Genomic DNA, 17,005 nt, shown 5'->3' with positions numbered 1-17,005 from the left:
TTTCCTCCTCGTGACGCTGCTCAAAGCTTATGACCTTTGGGGTTACTTTTAAGCGCTAATTTCCCTAGAAAATCTTTTCATAAAAGCCCTGTAAGATTTTTATATGTAGAGACCAAAATATTCATAGAACGTATTGCCGCTCTCTCGCTCTTCCCTGGCAGGTGCAGGACCCTTCTTTGATTCCAAAAATTCCCCAGCCGGCCCCGCTGCCAGCAGCCGTGCYGTGGTGCAACACGGGGCCAGCGCTGCCCCGCCACTGACCAGTGGAGCAACCCGGCTGGGAATACGCTTCCCTGCTTTGCAGAAATGCAGTATACCGGGTGAAAAATAACTTACCGCTAACATTTTCCTGCTTGTTTTTCATTATTTTAGGCTGAAATACCCATATAATAATTATATGATGTTATGTTTGATTTTAAAAATAACGCTGTTTGGGATACACCTCTTCATTTCCAAATTAGTCACAATAACATGCAAAGTGCCAGAAACGCACGGTGGGCTGACGAAGGCAGGCACAGAGTTAATCTCCAAGGCAGCATGATTCCTTTTGCTGTCAGGCCCATGGCTCCCAAGGGATTTTTAACGGAGTGGGCATTAGGATTAATGCTTCAGGGATGCAGAGAAATATCTAGGGACATTGGGACTTGAAGCCGTTTATGTTTATTTAACAGCTGACTGTTACTTATTTATTTGATTTTTTTAATGCAAATGTTTGAAGAAAAGTGCCTTGTTTGAGATTTCTGCTTTGGAAACCCAGAAAGAATGTGTGGAGGCTGTTTCGTGACTGTATTTTAACCTTCACGTAGAAAAACTGAGAGGCAAATTTGCACTTCAAACTATAGCTGGAACCAAGCCACCCACATACAGAGATAATAAAACATCAAAAGGCCTGTGAAATATGCTGGCACATGTATATATGTTTAAAAAGTGCACAAACTGAAGAAATCAGGAACACACAACTAAAGTTCTTTTCTAACTGGAGTATTAGTTATAATAAGCACAGCACACAATTTTTGTAGTATTTACCCCAAGCTCAACCAATGTGATACAGTAAAAATGGATGTTTTTTGGTATTCAGTTTGCTGAACATAAGCAGATCTTCTCAGAGAAACAGGAATATTAAACGATATAAACATTACCGAGCCTCATTAATTCTATTTGGCCTGAAAATTGTTTTCTTTTGCTCTGGGGAATATATTGAGATACTAAAGTTAAAGTTCTGAAAATGCACGATGAAAATATTAGTACCATATTACTCCTGATATTAAGATTCAGCTCTGTTGCATTAGACAGAGCAAAAGCTCATGGTCAGGTTCTGTCTCAGCAGCTTTGCTGCAGGACCACTTCTGCTTCTCATGTAACTCCCTCTCATGTTGACACGGCAGCATAAGGAAAAACACACTTTTGCATGGTCGCCTGTTGGAGAAGTCTCCCAGCGCAGAGCTGCTGCAGGGCTCGTATAAATGACCCTGCACTACCTTATCTTGTTGGTCCATAATGAAGATAACTGGAGAGGATGGGCCAGCACAGCTAAATACTCTGAAGTGCAGGGGTGATAATGCTGCCCTCAGGGGCATCCTGCGGGATTGCTGTTGCCTAAAAAGCTCTTTTTTGCACCACTGGAGCTGTTGTTTTATGCACCAGTGCTACTTTCCTGTTCTGTGAGGTGCTCGTTTCTCGCTCCTGACTTTGCAGGCTTTCTCTGTGAGCTGGGCTAAAGGAAGCCCCAAGAGCATCGGCCCCCCAGGCCCCGCTGCCTGGACCAGGCTCAGGAAGAGCTCCGGAAGAGCCGCGGCCCCGTTCCCATCCTGGCTCAGGTCGCCTTTGCGCAGCCCCCTAGGCGCAGAGAAGTACCATGCTACAGTGAAGCATAACAGCCCATGGGTTAGTCCTGTAGGCCTATGGCCACTCCTGGAGTACATTGCAGAAGACACAAGCTTAGGCCAGAGTTTCTTTTTTAACTTTCCATTTGGTAGGGTTTTATTTTTTTGCAATGGGTAGAAATACAGTCTATTGGAATACAGGCTGGGAGCACAGGCAAAATCCTATGCTGTGAGCTGTGCCTCTGCTCCCCAGCTCTCCTTACGAGGTAGATCTGTTATCAGATATAAGACTGGAAATGCCAGCCCGCACTTGATGGGCTTTTCTTTGGTTCAGGAACAAAGGTACTGAACATCTGTAGCTGGTATTCATTGCTATTTTATATCAAAGCTTCCTTATCTACTTGGCAAGTGATTCAGGGATTTTCTCTCTCTCTTAGGGGCCCCTCCAATGTGTTTGTTGTAATCTCTCACATATCCTCATTATGCTTTTTGCTCCACATTAATAAGAAATGAAGAAGTCAGGTTCCATTAGTTCTCTTATCTTAGACAGCTCTTTTCAGAACTCCTACCAAAAAAGTTAAATGTCCTCTTTTGACTCAGCCTTTTTGTTTCCCTTTCCTAATAGCTTTTCTTCTTCACTCTGTGCTCAGTCTCTGCTCTGTGACCTGCACTGGTTCCTGTTAGCTTTTAATAAAATGATTAAATAAGCTATTGCAAGCTTTCATACATGACACGTTGCCTTAGACATGGTTATTATACATGTCTGTATACCTATCTGTTCTATGATATGTATACATATCATATACATACCTGCTTAGTTTTTAATCCTTTTCTTACTGTTACTTCTTCCCCCCTGCTTCCTGACCTTTCTGTGAAAGTGGGTTTGCCTTATCTGTCTGCCAGATGATGTGAGCTCACATTAGCAGTTCTACCCGTATCTATTGGCTGCAGTCAGTTTTATTCTGCTTTCCTGCAAAGTCCAGTTCTGATACTTCTTTTTTGGCTCTGCTACTAAAAATTATCTCAGACACTGATGACTTCAAACTCACAAAAAATACAGATAGGCAGAAGCTGTGATATTTGGATTTGGATACAGATTTTAAATCCTAGTGAGTTCAGGATATCTTGGATCTGCCTAGTACAAATAGGTAACGGTTGCTAGTAAAATAGGAATTTAGGTACCTCTAATTTCTGATGTTTAGGAAATTCAGAAGCATTTAGTTTGGCATCAGGTCCTTTCCTAAGAATGACTTTATTTCCAAATGACCAAATGTCTATTTTTGAGTTACTAATTAAACAAAAGTCATTAAAAGTCAGCTTTTGCAATGAGATGGGGAATACTGCTGAGAACCACGTGATTACTTCATGAGATTTTTGGCCACAAAAGAGAGAAAGAGCAACGGCATGTTTTCCTGTAACGCACAACAGCATAGCCAGAGGTCTCTGACGCGATCTCAGAAGACACAGTATCAAAGGGGGAAGCAGGAAGATGAATTTGCTGCACAGCTCTGCACTACACATCTCGGCAAGGAGAGGCTGATTTTCAGTGCATGGATACAGGGAGTTTGGTAAGGCTCTGATGCAAAACATTATGGGACGGCTCCAATAACTGCCAGTCTATATATAACGCTCTCATGCTCTTTGGAAGCGTCGTGCTCTTTGGAAGTCACATTTTGCAAGCCCAAAAGCATATATAAGCAACACTGTGATCCCCACCCTCTATGCACAAAGGCTGTCAGAGAAGGAGCCACTTGTCTCCTCCGCAGACAGCTCTGTAGGTGACGGCTCTCGTGGGCGCCGGGAGGCCCCGGGGCCGGCGGCAGYGCAGCGCCGCGGGCTGCTGCAACGCCGGCAGGCCCACGTGAAACAGAGGGGCTTTTCAGAGCGTGACTGGAGCATCCTTTCATCTACTGGCATTGGAGAAACCAGTCTGCCAGTGAAAAAGACACCCTGACAGCTGTGAACCTTTTAAGTCAGTGCTTCCAGCTTTCTGAACCAATTCCACCAAAACTGAGAGTTCCTGGATTCTTTTTTTATGAGTGCTATTACCAGTTCTTACATGGGTATGTTCCCTGTTCTCCGTGAGTGGGAAAGGGCAAGAATATAAAACAAACTGCTGTCGCTGAGCCCATGCCCTTAGTTTTTACATCAGCTTTCTGCCTGTTCACTTTTGACTCCCCCCCCCCCTTTTTTTTTTATTTTGCTGGAGCTCACACTGAAAAAGTCTCTCCTCTGTTTTTGATGATTTGGAATAGCCTCCAGCCTCCTGCAGTGAATTGTGTGTGATATGGCTTCGATCCACAAGATATCTCCTATCTCGCTTCAGTTGCTCTCCATTTTCTTTAAAACAGCAAGTCAATAATCACCATTCCTGGAAGGATTTTTTTTATAATATGCTAAAAGTATGCTTTTAACCAGGGACTTCTGCCCACATCCACGGTGAAAGACAGTAAAAATGTGGACAGAGCTAGCAGCACTTTGGAATTTTTCTCCTTCTTTCCAAGACCTGCAGGAATGCACTGTTGTGGAGGGGTAATGCTGTCAAATGCTAGGCTGTACCTTGAGTTGGAGAGGCGTGTGTGTGTGTGTGTGCGCGCGCGCGCGTAAAGAAAGATGCTAATCTTAGCAGATGTTTGGGAAGGAATCCATGTACTGCCCATGAGCCTTAACTTCATCAGCTCACTTTCCTCCAGCTAAGAGGCAGGTGGGGGAACGGGAGGAACACGAGGAGCTGCTTTGTCCCCTCTGTGCCAGAAGGGGCCCAGGAAGCATCAAGCAGGAGAAGGAATTCGCTATTACAAAGCTGTGACTCCCGACGTCCCAACATTTTGGATCCATCCAGCCTTTCCTCTCTGCCTGTTCAGAGGGCTCAGCTGTATGGAGCTGTCAGCAGATTTTCTCCTTCCCCTGGGAGGAAAGTATCACCAGTTCTTGTGGCCCCCAAAGATTTAATCGCTATAGCTGCAAGGTTTGTTTTTTGTCTTTTTTTTTCATATGCAATTTCCACTTTTATGCATTACTAGGGAGAAAATTGGATATGTTTTTTCTGATCTTGCTATGCTCATACATTTTATTTACATTTTGACCTTCCTTTCTAAACATCATCTATGTAGACTACACCTCCATTACAGTTTCAGTAGTTGCTATAAGATGTGTAAGCATGTAATCTTATTTAAATCCCCCAATTATCCATCTGCACTGCTTTTAAAGACACTACTGATGTCTTGCAGTGTATCATAAAATTGCATTTATATTAAAATAGAATTTTAAATTTTGTTCAAACACCTTTCCAGGTGTTTAAATGGCTGTTTTAAACAYCAATACAGCAAGTATTAGAAAGTCTGCCATTCCTAAACAGCTTGTTAAGAGAATCACTAGCCACAGGCAGAGATTTATTGGGGGGGGGGGGCTGTATGTGAGTGTGTGTAAAATTATATTAGATAGCTTTGGGGCAGCTCTCCTTTTCTACAGCATGGGCCCACCAATACCTTGTTATCCTACTGTTTGTCTTCAGCTGTTGCACCTGGTAAACTCCAGGTGTGAAAGTTTATCCTGTTGGAACGGGTAATAACAAGCCGGGGCACTGTTTACGCCACCAGATGCTAGGCTGCCTCCTGAGGATGGAGAAWTTTTATTTCCCAGGTCTCTCCTGGTGGTTTCTCAGCTAGGCATCACATGTGTTTAGTTGGAAAGGGCCAATCTCCAGCTAGTGAAGGGACTCCCAGGTCTCACTCCCAGGGCTCGTGTCCCCTCTGTTTAAAAGACAGAGAATACCCAATACTACTGATTGCAAGAATTTAGGGCTATTTCTACTGTGCTGAGGTTGCCAGGCTGTTTCCTCCTCATGTAAACATTAACCCTGATGGAAAAGGGGAACGTTCACTCCTGTGGGTCTGCCTSCCTTCAGGCCAGGAAATCTTTTTTCTGCTTTTGCATCCATGGCATTACTGGAAGTATCTCATTAAAAGAACAAGTTACAAGAACATGCCTGTAACCTTTTGTGGTTTCATATGAAGTCGAAAAGGTATTTAGCTGTTACATAATGAAGTTTTTCACCTGGTGCCTGATATAAATATCTAACTTCATGCATGAATATAATTGCGTAAGTGGGTAGAAAGGCATTTTGGTCATCTCCCAGCTCCAGTATGTAGAAACTACAGATCAGTTGGCTTAAGCTGTTATCTTGTTTGGCCTCATGCCCTCCTCTTCCTCAACAGAGAAGGAAGGGTCATATCACTTACATGAACAAAGTAAATGTCAAATAATAAAGGGAGAAAAATGAGTGAATGAATGAGTATATGTGTATGCACAGAAGAGAAAATCTTGTGCAATTTTCTTAGGACATTTATTCCCTCTTGAGATGAATTTTAAATAACAAGAAGTAATTCCTTCTTGGGCTTTACATAAATGATGATTTATATCTTGTTGCCTCAAGTCAATTCCTGTGATACATAGATGTATATGTATCAATATTGGTGCAGATACATTCACTATAGATGATTCATGGTTTATTTATTAAAAATGGATTCTTGGTGTAACCATTTTGTAAAAGTTGTCATGTAGCCCCATTCATCTCTGTTTCCTTCATCCAGTTTTTCCCCATTTAACAAGCTATTTTATTAAAAGAATATATTTGCAAACCTTCTGGAGATTTTTGTTAAATAGTTAAGAGATAGTAATAGATTAATGTATTTTTTATATCATATCAATGTCAGTATCATGGATGCAATTCTGTACACTAGGCATATTAAGTCAGTTTTTAAGACAGCAACATTTCTGACGGGGAATTTTAACTTGCAAATGACTTGCACAAAAGAAGTCAATCCCAGTAAGACATAGTTATATTGTCTTTTGGAATATACTAAGAGCCTCACATAGACTGATTCAAAGCCTGCACCCCTTCCCGCATTGGGGCGTTTTTGTGGGAAGGAAGAGTGAATTCAATTATGCTTTAGACCAGGAGTTTTCCATTAAGGGTCTGACACCTGCTGCCAGAGCTATCTCCAAGKCCCCTGCAGGTGCCAGCCAGGAGAGGCCAGGATTTTAGCAGGGGCTCCCTTCCCGTAGGCTGCAGCTGGTGCTGCCATGAGGAAAGTCTGAAGAAGCTGCAAACTGAGAAAGGCTGAAAAGCACAGTTGTAAACCACTGAGTAATCTAAAGGGGAAAGTCAAGAGACCAGAACTAGGAGCGTATCTGACTGCCTCGAACCTGTTGTGGTAGGTATAAATATTTACATTAAGGCGTAGCTCTGCTTACTSTTGCCCATCTTTATGTTTGAGTATCTGGAAGATACTCAAGTGGGCAGCGTGTGGGAGGAACTAAGCAGCACTGGAAGACTAATTCGGCAATATTTCCCTCTTTACCATATAATCGCTCTTTTTAATGACTGGTGACTGATGACTGGCCACAGTTGGTGAGTTGGCTTTTTGCCCTCCAGCTTTTGTGACTAGGATGCAACTGTATCCAAAATGTGGTGTTTAACTGTCAGCAGCATCTGCACTGCACAACCAACAGCACCAGCTGGAAAGCTCAGCAAATTGATTTTTTTTTCTTATTGTGGGGCACATGAACCAAATCAGATAGGGAAGATTTAGACCACAAGATGTGAAAGCTGGATATATCCATTAATATTAAACTACCTGATTTTTAACTGTGCTATATAGCTTACAGTTTTATGATGGGGAAAGCAGAAAAGAAGTTTAACAAAACCATCTCTTTATTTCAGAAAACAAATACTTATTTTAAACTGTAAAATAGGACTTGAATCCCTGAAAATATTTTGGTTCCCTTCTGCTCTGCTTTTTACATTTCTTAGCTTGACATTTTATATTTGATATAGTCATTACACAAATAGGTTGCACATGTTTATTCATTTTATCCTGTGAACACAGTGACACAGTTGATAGAAAAGCATTCTGGTATTGACATGAAATTAGCTCACCCAGCATTTCATTTCATTCAGAGGCTGAGTCAAGTAATCCAATTAATGGCACACTTCTAAAGTAAGTACTACCTACCAATAACGCTGATCAGTGGGGGACAGAAAAGGGCTGTGATTTGTGTATTTCTTGCAACAGAGCTAAATGTATTACAGGGTAATACGATACAAATAGTATCGCTGATAGTGGTTGCAGGAGTCATAGTCCTGAGTCGCAGGCATCACAGTGATTCTCATTATAAAAATAAATGCAAAGACAAACTGTGTATTGATGTGACACCTGTGATATTATAGCACTGCCACTGGAACATGAGCCTTGTTAGAAGAACTGGATGAGGATCTGGCTTGARTTTATTAGTAAGAAGATAGAAAAGCAATCCTGCTCCTAACACGTCGTGCCTCTTGCTGCTTACCACGTCAATATGCTTGTGCTGTTGGACTGCTTGTACAGCAAATTGGCTGGTATTCTGCAGTGGGATATGCAGCTAGCTGTGGATGAAAGCAGTGTTTTACAGGAGCCTTGCAGAAATCAGTGGATGTATTTACAACGCTGTAAACATTAGGGGCACAAGTATTAAACTCCTTGGCTTAATATGAAGGAAGGCTCCCATCTTTGGTATTTGTTTTTATTTTATGCCATCATCCTTGAAGCATGTTCTTTTATTTCTATGACTTCCTGTATTCTTTAGAATTAAGCACACATGTTTTGTCATCATTCAAATTAAGAAAGGACAACCACAGACTGACTTTGGTCCAAGAATAACAACATTTTAGATTATTTCTCAGGCTGGTAGCAATTTTTCAAATCAAAAATTAAAGCATTGCTTAAGCAATTGTTTCCCCTGAAAGATACCTATGTTTATTTGGAATATTTATTGGTGTTTTCGAGATGGTTACAAAACATTTCATTCAGCAAAACCAAGTTTTCTATAAAGAATGTTCTAGTTCATCTGAAAATAAATCTAGGGAAAAAGAGATGTCTACATACTATTTCAGAAAAGGAAAAATGAGTCTCTAAAGCCAAAATATTCATATGTTAGTTTCTCATACAAAACTGTTTGACCATTTTCATTCTGTTTTTCTGTTTTTCTGTCTCTTGTACATGGGCATTTTTAGAAGTTCTTCATACTGTGCTTCTGAATAAAGCTAAAACTGTATAGTTAAGTGATAACTTTAACATTCAGCATTTACTTTTCTTGTGTGATACACATAAGAGTCAGCTTCCCATTTTCATTAATTCTGATTACCTAGTTATTAACTGTTAATTAACTAGTGCGATCAAATAATTCCTGTGACATTACTTTAAGACATTGATCAGCATAATTTTGAACTTGGAAGTCATACGCGGTTCTGCAGCAACCCCTTAGATGAATGCAGATGTTATTGGCTCCCTCAGAGATAATCCCTGTAATCACATACATCTATAACAGCATCATGAGTCTCCGTCAATAAGAACAGAATACGATCGGCCAAGTTAGCTCGTTGATAGACTGAGTAAAATAAAAAACCCACCAGCATGCAAGTTGAGAGGAAACATCTCCCTGAGCTGAGTTTCTAGAAGGCAAGTCCGGGGAATGTTTTTCCTCCCACAGGTGCGAAGTGCTTTTATCACCAGGAAAAAAATTAAGCCTCAGATTCTGACTCATCTGCTGGTACTGATGTTGTAGCTATTCCTTATTCCAGGGCAAGCACCTGAATAGCTTTTAGCAGATATGCTTTCACGCTGGTGAACTTGCCTTACCTAATTTAAGAAAGAGTTGGGATATCCTCTGTCAGCCTGAGGAAAGATATACAGAATAGAAAGATTACAGAAGAGTTTTGTGTGGTCCAGAAAGCTCCCGTGCATCTCTGGGCATGTCTGTGCTGCGTAACAGAGGGTGAGAATAAATCCCCTTGCTGGTAGGCAGGTTTGCAGCCGAGGGCTGGAAGAAATACAGCTCTGTGTGCTCAAGCCCGGGGCCCTCTTGCTTCTGGTGCGCGTGGCCTAGGCCTGCCGACAAAACCAGGGAACAGCCCTGCGCCGTCGCTCTCATCCCCCCTCGGTGGGGGGGCAGCTGGCGCGCGGAGCCGGCCGCGTCGGGGGACGGCGCGGGGCTGCAGGCAGCGCTGCAGGGCGGCACGCGCAGGGGCTTCGTACGGTTGCCTGCTTCGCTCTCGCGCTCTAGATCGATGCTTTCAATACATGAGCTTTAGATCCCTGGAGGCCTGTGAACGCTTTCTGGAGTTTCACAGCAAATAATTGAGAAAATCAATCCTATTTCTAGAAAAAGTAAATTCATTATTCAGCCAGCATTATTTCATAAGAATTTTTTTAGAGACTGGAAAAACTGATAGAAACCGAAAATGTGAGTCTAAATATAACAAAGATGTGTTAAACTTTTCTGAACTTCCTCCTCTTATGGTTCTTGCCACTGGGTGTCATGGTTCATCTGACGTCTTACTCTGCCAGTAAAATAAATCAGGGTTGTTGTGCTTCCTTGCCCAGCCCTGCCGAGTGACTCGGAGACAAGCCACAGGCAGCTCTTGGACGGCTACTGGTGTCAGAGGCCAGTAGTCTGACTTCTGCTCGTAGATCCTGGGATGTAAATTGGGTGAMGCCTGGCTTGAACAGCCTTGCAAGGTGTTTTGGGAAGGAGTCACTAAAAGGAGAAAGTCAGTTTTCAAAGGGTCTGAAGCGGGTGTTTTGTGCGACTTAAGGAAGTTTCTCACCACCTCTGGCAATCAGGTCGTGAAGTTACAGCTTCCTTTTCTTAAAGGTAACAGAAAAAGAGCTGAAATTGAAGTCAAGAACAAATCGAACAAATCTCCAAATTCTTTAGAGGATATGTATTGTCATTATGCATAGGATAGAATGCACTGTACTTTCATTTTTTCTTATAAAATGAGCCTTCAGTGATGAACATATGTCTTAAAAAYATTGCATTTGATCTCAATAAAGCTGGATGCAATGACACCAGAAATATCATATACTGCAGGCTGTTGGAAAAAATTTTTTTTTTATTGAAGCTGGCAGTCACGCATTGGGAACCAGCTGTTGGTTGTAGGTAGATCATTTTAAAGTAGTTTAAAAAAGCTAAAGGATAATTCTAAGTTTCTATAGCTCAAGCCAAGATAATTCCCTGAGTATTCTCACCAAGAAAATTGCACAGCTTCTTGACATGGCGCTACCAGATGTGATTCAGTTTTTGTCTGTGATCTGTTGTACTACAGAATTAAAGGAAGCGCAGTGAATTCTGAGTGCAGGTATTGTAATCGGTACACAGTATGTGGAAGAAAAATAATGTATTGGGATATGTTCAGAACCACTCTTAAGAAACAGTGAAACCTCACTGGTTTATGTCTGTCTATAAAGGCATTGTATTCCGGCTGGCCTTTGTAATGATAAAGCACATTCTCTGTGACCGTGGGCAAGTTCTCTTGGTGTGTTGAGCAAATCCCCCTGAGCCTCTACTTTATAGATATAATTGTATTTATCTACCTAAAAGGTTGCTCTGAGACTTTGAGGTCTCTGTATGAAAGTCATTGTTGTATAAATCCACAATATTATTATGCAGTCTAGAATATGATGGGTAAAGCCTAACTTCCCATGTCCCTGGTTATTATTCCCACAGAAAATTTTACTTGGGTGAATGACACAGAGTTGATGTGAATACAGTTTAGCTGACAGAGTACACAAGCTACTAGCCTCATGCCTTGAGAAGATTTTAACAGTGCAGTGCCAACTTGTCCTCCTACTATATTAGTTTAACGTGAGAGCTGCAGTTGCTTTTCACCTTTGAGGTAAGCCAACATGTACAGTATTGAGTGTTTCAAATAATAGCTGCTTACTCCTTGCCACATAAAAATAGGGTATCCCTAACTGTATGAGACATATTCCACAGGTTTTGCTCAATAGTTAAAAATAAATGACTTGCTGGATACTAAGGTAGAAAGAATAACAGTGCCACTATATCCAGCTGATAACTATTTACTACACTGGATGTGCAGTCATCACTGTCTGGTTTTGAGCAATTGATTTGAGCAGAACTGTGACTATTTCTATTATGTTGTCCATGCCAGGAACGAGGGTTGGACTGCACAAGTGCTTTAGAATTAAGGTTATTAACAATATTGATAATAAAAATCAATAGCAATTACTGATGTCAGAAACAGACTAAATAGAAAAGATATAAAAGAAAAAACRAATCTGATTTTCCAGTTAGGGAGTCTGAACCCCTGCTCGCACTGAGTAGTATTTCTTTTTTTGTTGTTGTTGTTCTTGTATGCCCTGATCACGTGTGACGTAGTTAAGAGTGCTGTTTGTATATATGGGACTGTATCTAAGGATGCCGGTGCAATACAAAGCTGAAATAAATAAGAGAAGTTCACCTCTCTTAAATCTTTTTCTCTGTTTAGTACAGTAGCCTACAGACTCTGGCAGACACATTTTTTTAAGAATTACCCTCATTAATACTAGTGTTCAAGATCTTTCTTTTTCTTAAACCTGAATAGCCCCTTAACCTCGGTCTCCACCCTCTGGCCACCAGATCATCCATTCTAGCTCTCGGTGACTTCCTGCTGCCGCTGCTGTGGTCATACCTCGCGGCGATAAAACAGTACGGTCTCAGGGTTCGAGCGGCTGGAGCCGGAGCTGAAGCTGTCCATCGCACGCTCCAGCAGGGGCGCGGACAGGAGCCCGGGGCTCGCAACGTGCTGCCCCGGCCCAAGCCAGAGGGACAGGGAAGGGAAACTAGTAGCCCTCACTACAACACCTAACCGCCCCACTAAGCCCCTAAAGCAAAGCGCTGTTTTTTCTTGTTCTGTTCTAGGATCAATTCCAGTGCCTAAGACTGTCCTTGATGCACAAAAATATGGGCATCCTTTTTACAGTACTTAAATAGCTCTCAAGGAATGAGGACAAATAAGCTATACTCTTTATTATTATTATTATTATTATTAAGGTGTCAGGAGCAGAAGAGATTTTTTTATTTCAGAAGGAGATAGCCTTAGATAATCATTAAAAAAGTGCCAGTCTCACTGTGGGGGCTGCATTTACTGCCTGCTCTGATTTACTGTGAGACAGATAAGTCAGGGCAAGCTGCAGAGACTTTAAAGCTGATGGGTTTTTTTTGGCTGAACACCTATACACCGTCACTATCCCATTCTCCTACCTGACACTTGAGAGAGAGGAAATTGGGATTAAACCATCGGCAGGGAGCACTTTCCCTGCTGGGACCCTGCCTCCCCTCACGCAGCGCAGCCGCACCGAGCGGCGGACCTGGCGCGCGTGGGCTGCCGGCAGCCGGGCTCCCGCTGTGCGCACCCGTCGCGGCCGCCTCTCCCACTGAGGATGCGCTTCAAATCCTGTTGCAGGGCAAAAAAAAAAAAGTGGGAAAATGACATCCGGAGTGGACGTGTATGAATGAAAATCAATCAATTGATAAATTGGATTGCGGGCCAGCAAATGCTAGCATGTCATTCCTGTTACAGTCTTGCCTCTTTCTGGCAGCTTCAGTCAGAGTAGAACTGTCTTTAGCCAATATCTGAAAAACCTGTCTTTGCACTTTCGTTCTGTCAGCTTAAAATAAAGGTATAAGATATCTAAACTTTCTGCCGCTTCTAGTGTAGATTCACGATGCTTTGTTATTGTTCTTCTATCCCTGGACTGCAATTTCCTTCTAATGCAGGCAAGAGGCTTTACACTAAAACCAAAAGAAATAAAAAATGACACGTGGGTGAACTTGGAATATTTCCAGTGCACCGTAACCACTTTTGCCTCCCAACCTTATTCATCTCTAAGATAGTTTCAAAATCAGTTATGGGTTTTAAGCTAAACTGAGAACTAAAACATCTTGGATATGAGGCTATTCTTGTTATTCTGCTACTCGTACACAAGTTGGATGCTGCACTAAATATTCTTTTAGAAATCCCCCGGTTAGATGCCTGATGAGGAACACACCACTTCCCAGCCTCTTCTTCAGGAAGGTAATTTCCTCAAACCTGTTTTAGGAGCACTCTGGCACTTGCTGATTCAAAGCACTGTAATGATATGTTTTACAAACCTCTTAGTCAAGTTTTTAGAATAGTCTGATAGCATTTGCAAGAGCAGCTGGGAAGGTTTTCTTTGCCACCCACCCTCAAGATAAAACGGTCCGGCTGCAGTCGGATACGAAGTGAGATGGCGCCCTTCATTCCCACAAGTTAATGAACAGAGTACTTGAGGACCATCTGGGTTTCCCACTCAAGAGTAGGTCTTTAAAGCCTTTTCAGGAAAATTTTTTTCAAGCTGACAGCACTGGAATATAAGATAACTTAAAACTTTTACAGGATATTTGCCTTGCCAGGTGGTAGACAGTTATCATTGTTCTGTAGGTTTAATGAAATCCTGTTGATTTCACTCAATCCTAAATGAAATGAATGAGCTTTTTCTACCTTTTCTGCTTGAGGGGAGATGACCTATATCTGATGTGAGTAGGTACTGCAAAATTAACTCCAATTAGGATCACTCACCAAAGCAGTTAAGGAGGGGGTTTTTTTGTGGTTTTTTTTGTGTTTTTTTTTTAAGTAAAAGAAGTTTTATGTACTTAAATTTTAAGTAAACACTAACTTTATTGTTAAAAGTTTCTATATTTAGACAGGATTTTTGGTTGAAGTCTAATGTTTATACATGAATGAGACATAGTATCCTCAAAATTTAGTATAAAAATAGTTCAATGTTGAGGAAGAATAAATTAGGAACTACAGTACAGTATAAAAAAAGTCTTCATTTGCATGTGCTAATTAATTTCTACTTTATCCCATCAACATTTGGGACTAGTGGCCTTATTAGCTGGAATGAATTTGCTTATAGTCTGAAACTAAATACTGAACAAACTCAGTGAAGGTCACAAATTTTCCTTTCAATTATCAAGGTTAATTATAAAATTAATTAGGTCAATTTGTAACTTTGATTAGGAGAATATACCTTCTTTCAGCTCTGACACAGAATCTGGATCTGCAGTGAAAGATATTGCCTTCTGCTCTATGCTCAGTAGTTTTGCAATGTTCTTTAAAATATTTTCAGGTTTTCACAGCTCACATGATGTAGGATGATAGAGCTCAAATGGGAAACTATGTGTTTGTTTTACCTTGTCATTATTCTTTTCTTGGTCTCATTTAATAATGGAATTTGGTTTTATAAAATAGTTCAATAATTTAACAGGATGCAGAATAAAAGTTAAAAGGTTAATTTTCTTTTAATGTACTCGCAGTTAAAGTTATGATCTAGTGCATCTATATCAGACCTTGGTAGAAGGTTACTTTCATTTCTGTTTATCTTCACTGGTCTCACTTTTTCCATAATTTTCCTGAATTTTGTCCTTTGGCTCTTGCAAATGAACTGAGAAGTAGATGAAGACATCTGTTTTGCTTAAATTTCTGCCACYGTCTGTCACAAACTAAAAGTATTACCATTGCTAGATCCCAAATGACTTAGGGCCCCAACATCATAGATGGTGTCCAGGCTAAGCACAGGCATTCTTTCCAAGACCTTGCAGTTCAGGTAAACATGGGTTAACTGATAGGTACAAAAAGGGCTGGTAAATAAATAATTATCCCATTTATGGATGAGTAGCAGAAATCTTAATTGATTTGCTCTGTGACAAATCTGTGGCTGCATCAAGAATTTATTCTTAGTCTGAAATTCACTGCCTTAACAAGAAGAACATCTTATTTCAGCTGTAATATGACCCTTTACTAATTAAAAGCACTGAGAAGGTATTAGTAGTTAACTTCCACAACCTTCTGTCTCTTAGCAATTAACAGGGGGACTAAYTGTGAAACGTAGGTAAGTGTTTCTGGGTGGCTATCTCTTTCCTGGCCAAGGAGATTGAGGCCTTTACAATACTTTACAATATATATTTTTTAATATTGCATCTGCTAAAATGTGAGAAATGATATGTGTAAGTGCTGGGTCAAATAGGCAAGGGCTGGTAGTGGGTTACACCGAGATCTTAAAAGGTAATTAAGTGGTTGGACTCCATGAACTGGAGTATTGCCTTGGTCTCTGGTGACTGTAAAGGCATACTGAAGTGACAGCTTCAGTGGAAATTCTGGTTCATCTCCATTGACTCTGAGCCCACTCCATTTCTTTAGTCACACATTATTTCATTTTATTATTATTTCAGACATAGCCTGCCTTTACTTTTCAGTATTTTCAATACTTTTTAAATTGTCTCTTAAAGCAGTGCCTCGACAGGGCAGATGCTATTGCTCCCTCTGCTGTGCAGATCTGGTCTAGGGGCTGGATCGATGCTTGACTRTAGTCACGATCATCTCGCTGGAAGTGGTGCGTGTAACTTCTCGATATTGTATATACAAGTCACCTCTCATCTGGACCTTTTATGAACCTGATTTAGCCCCTAAATTGGAGACTAGCTCAGAGAAGAGAAATGGACTCTTTCTTCTCCTAGCATGACTGAGAGTACCYAACCCTCTGCACACCTGCCTCATCTTCTACATAGGCCTTGTCAAGCTCTGCCTTGGAGAATAGTTTCTTTTGTTGAATCTGTCTTATTCCATATAGGAGCACAAGGACTTTTTTATTTTAGCCTGACTGGCAGGCAGCTAGTATGCTCATCAACCTCAGCGAACTCGGTGCTTTTGTATGAAGACCCATTTGACAGAAACCATGAACTCTTTCAGTGTAAAAAAAGTCACTAAAATATTTAAAATTCTCCCTTAAGTAGGAAAGGCAGTCTAGACAGCATCAACAGTTCTTCTGGGCTATTTGATTAATTGAAGATAGAGCCAAGTAAATGTAGTCATTTTTCTTATCTTGAGGTTATGAGGATAGGAACCTTCAGTTATTCTTAATACTGTATAAGCAATTTTTGCATTTTAAAATATGAAATTTATATTAAGAAAGAAAAAAGGCTTAAATATAACTCTTGAAATTTTTCTTCCCTTTTCTTTCCTCATCAGCTTTCGTTACATGCAGAGACTTTTTTTTTCTTTTTTTGAATTAGAAGATCATTGAAGTCTTTTTTTCCACTTGTTAAATTATCATATCGTAGCTAGTCCTTAGCTGTTGAGCAGTCTGTTTTTCCTCCATCTGCTGGCATGCTCCTTCTCATTATTTGCTGCTTTCATATCATCACTCTATATTTGTACTCCTCCTGTGCTTTCCTGCGGTTTCTCAACTGTCAGGTCTTCAACACATGAAAGTCCAGAGGCATCCTCTCTGTCTATTAGAAACTATATACACTATTTCCTTTCAATACTAGAA

Source organism: Apteryx rowi, unplaced genomic scaffold, assembly GCF_003343035.1.
Source record: "Apteryx rowi isolate R43461 unplaced genomic scaffold, aptRow1 scaffold_92, whole genome shotgun sequence".
Classification (NCBI taxonomy): domain Eukaryota; kingdom Metazoa; phylum Chordata; class Aves; order Apterygiformes; family Apterygidae; genus Apteryx; species Apteryx rowi.
This window is presented reverse-complemented; position numbering follows the sequence as displayed.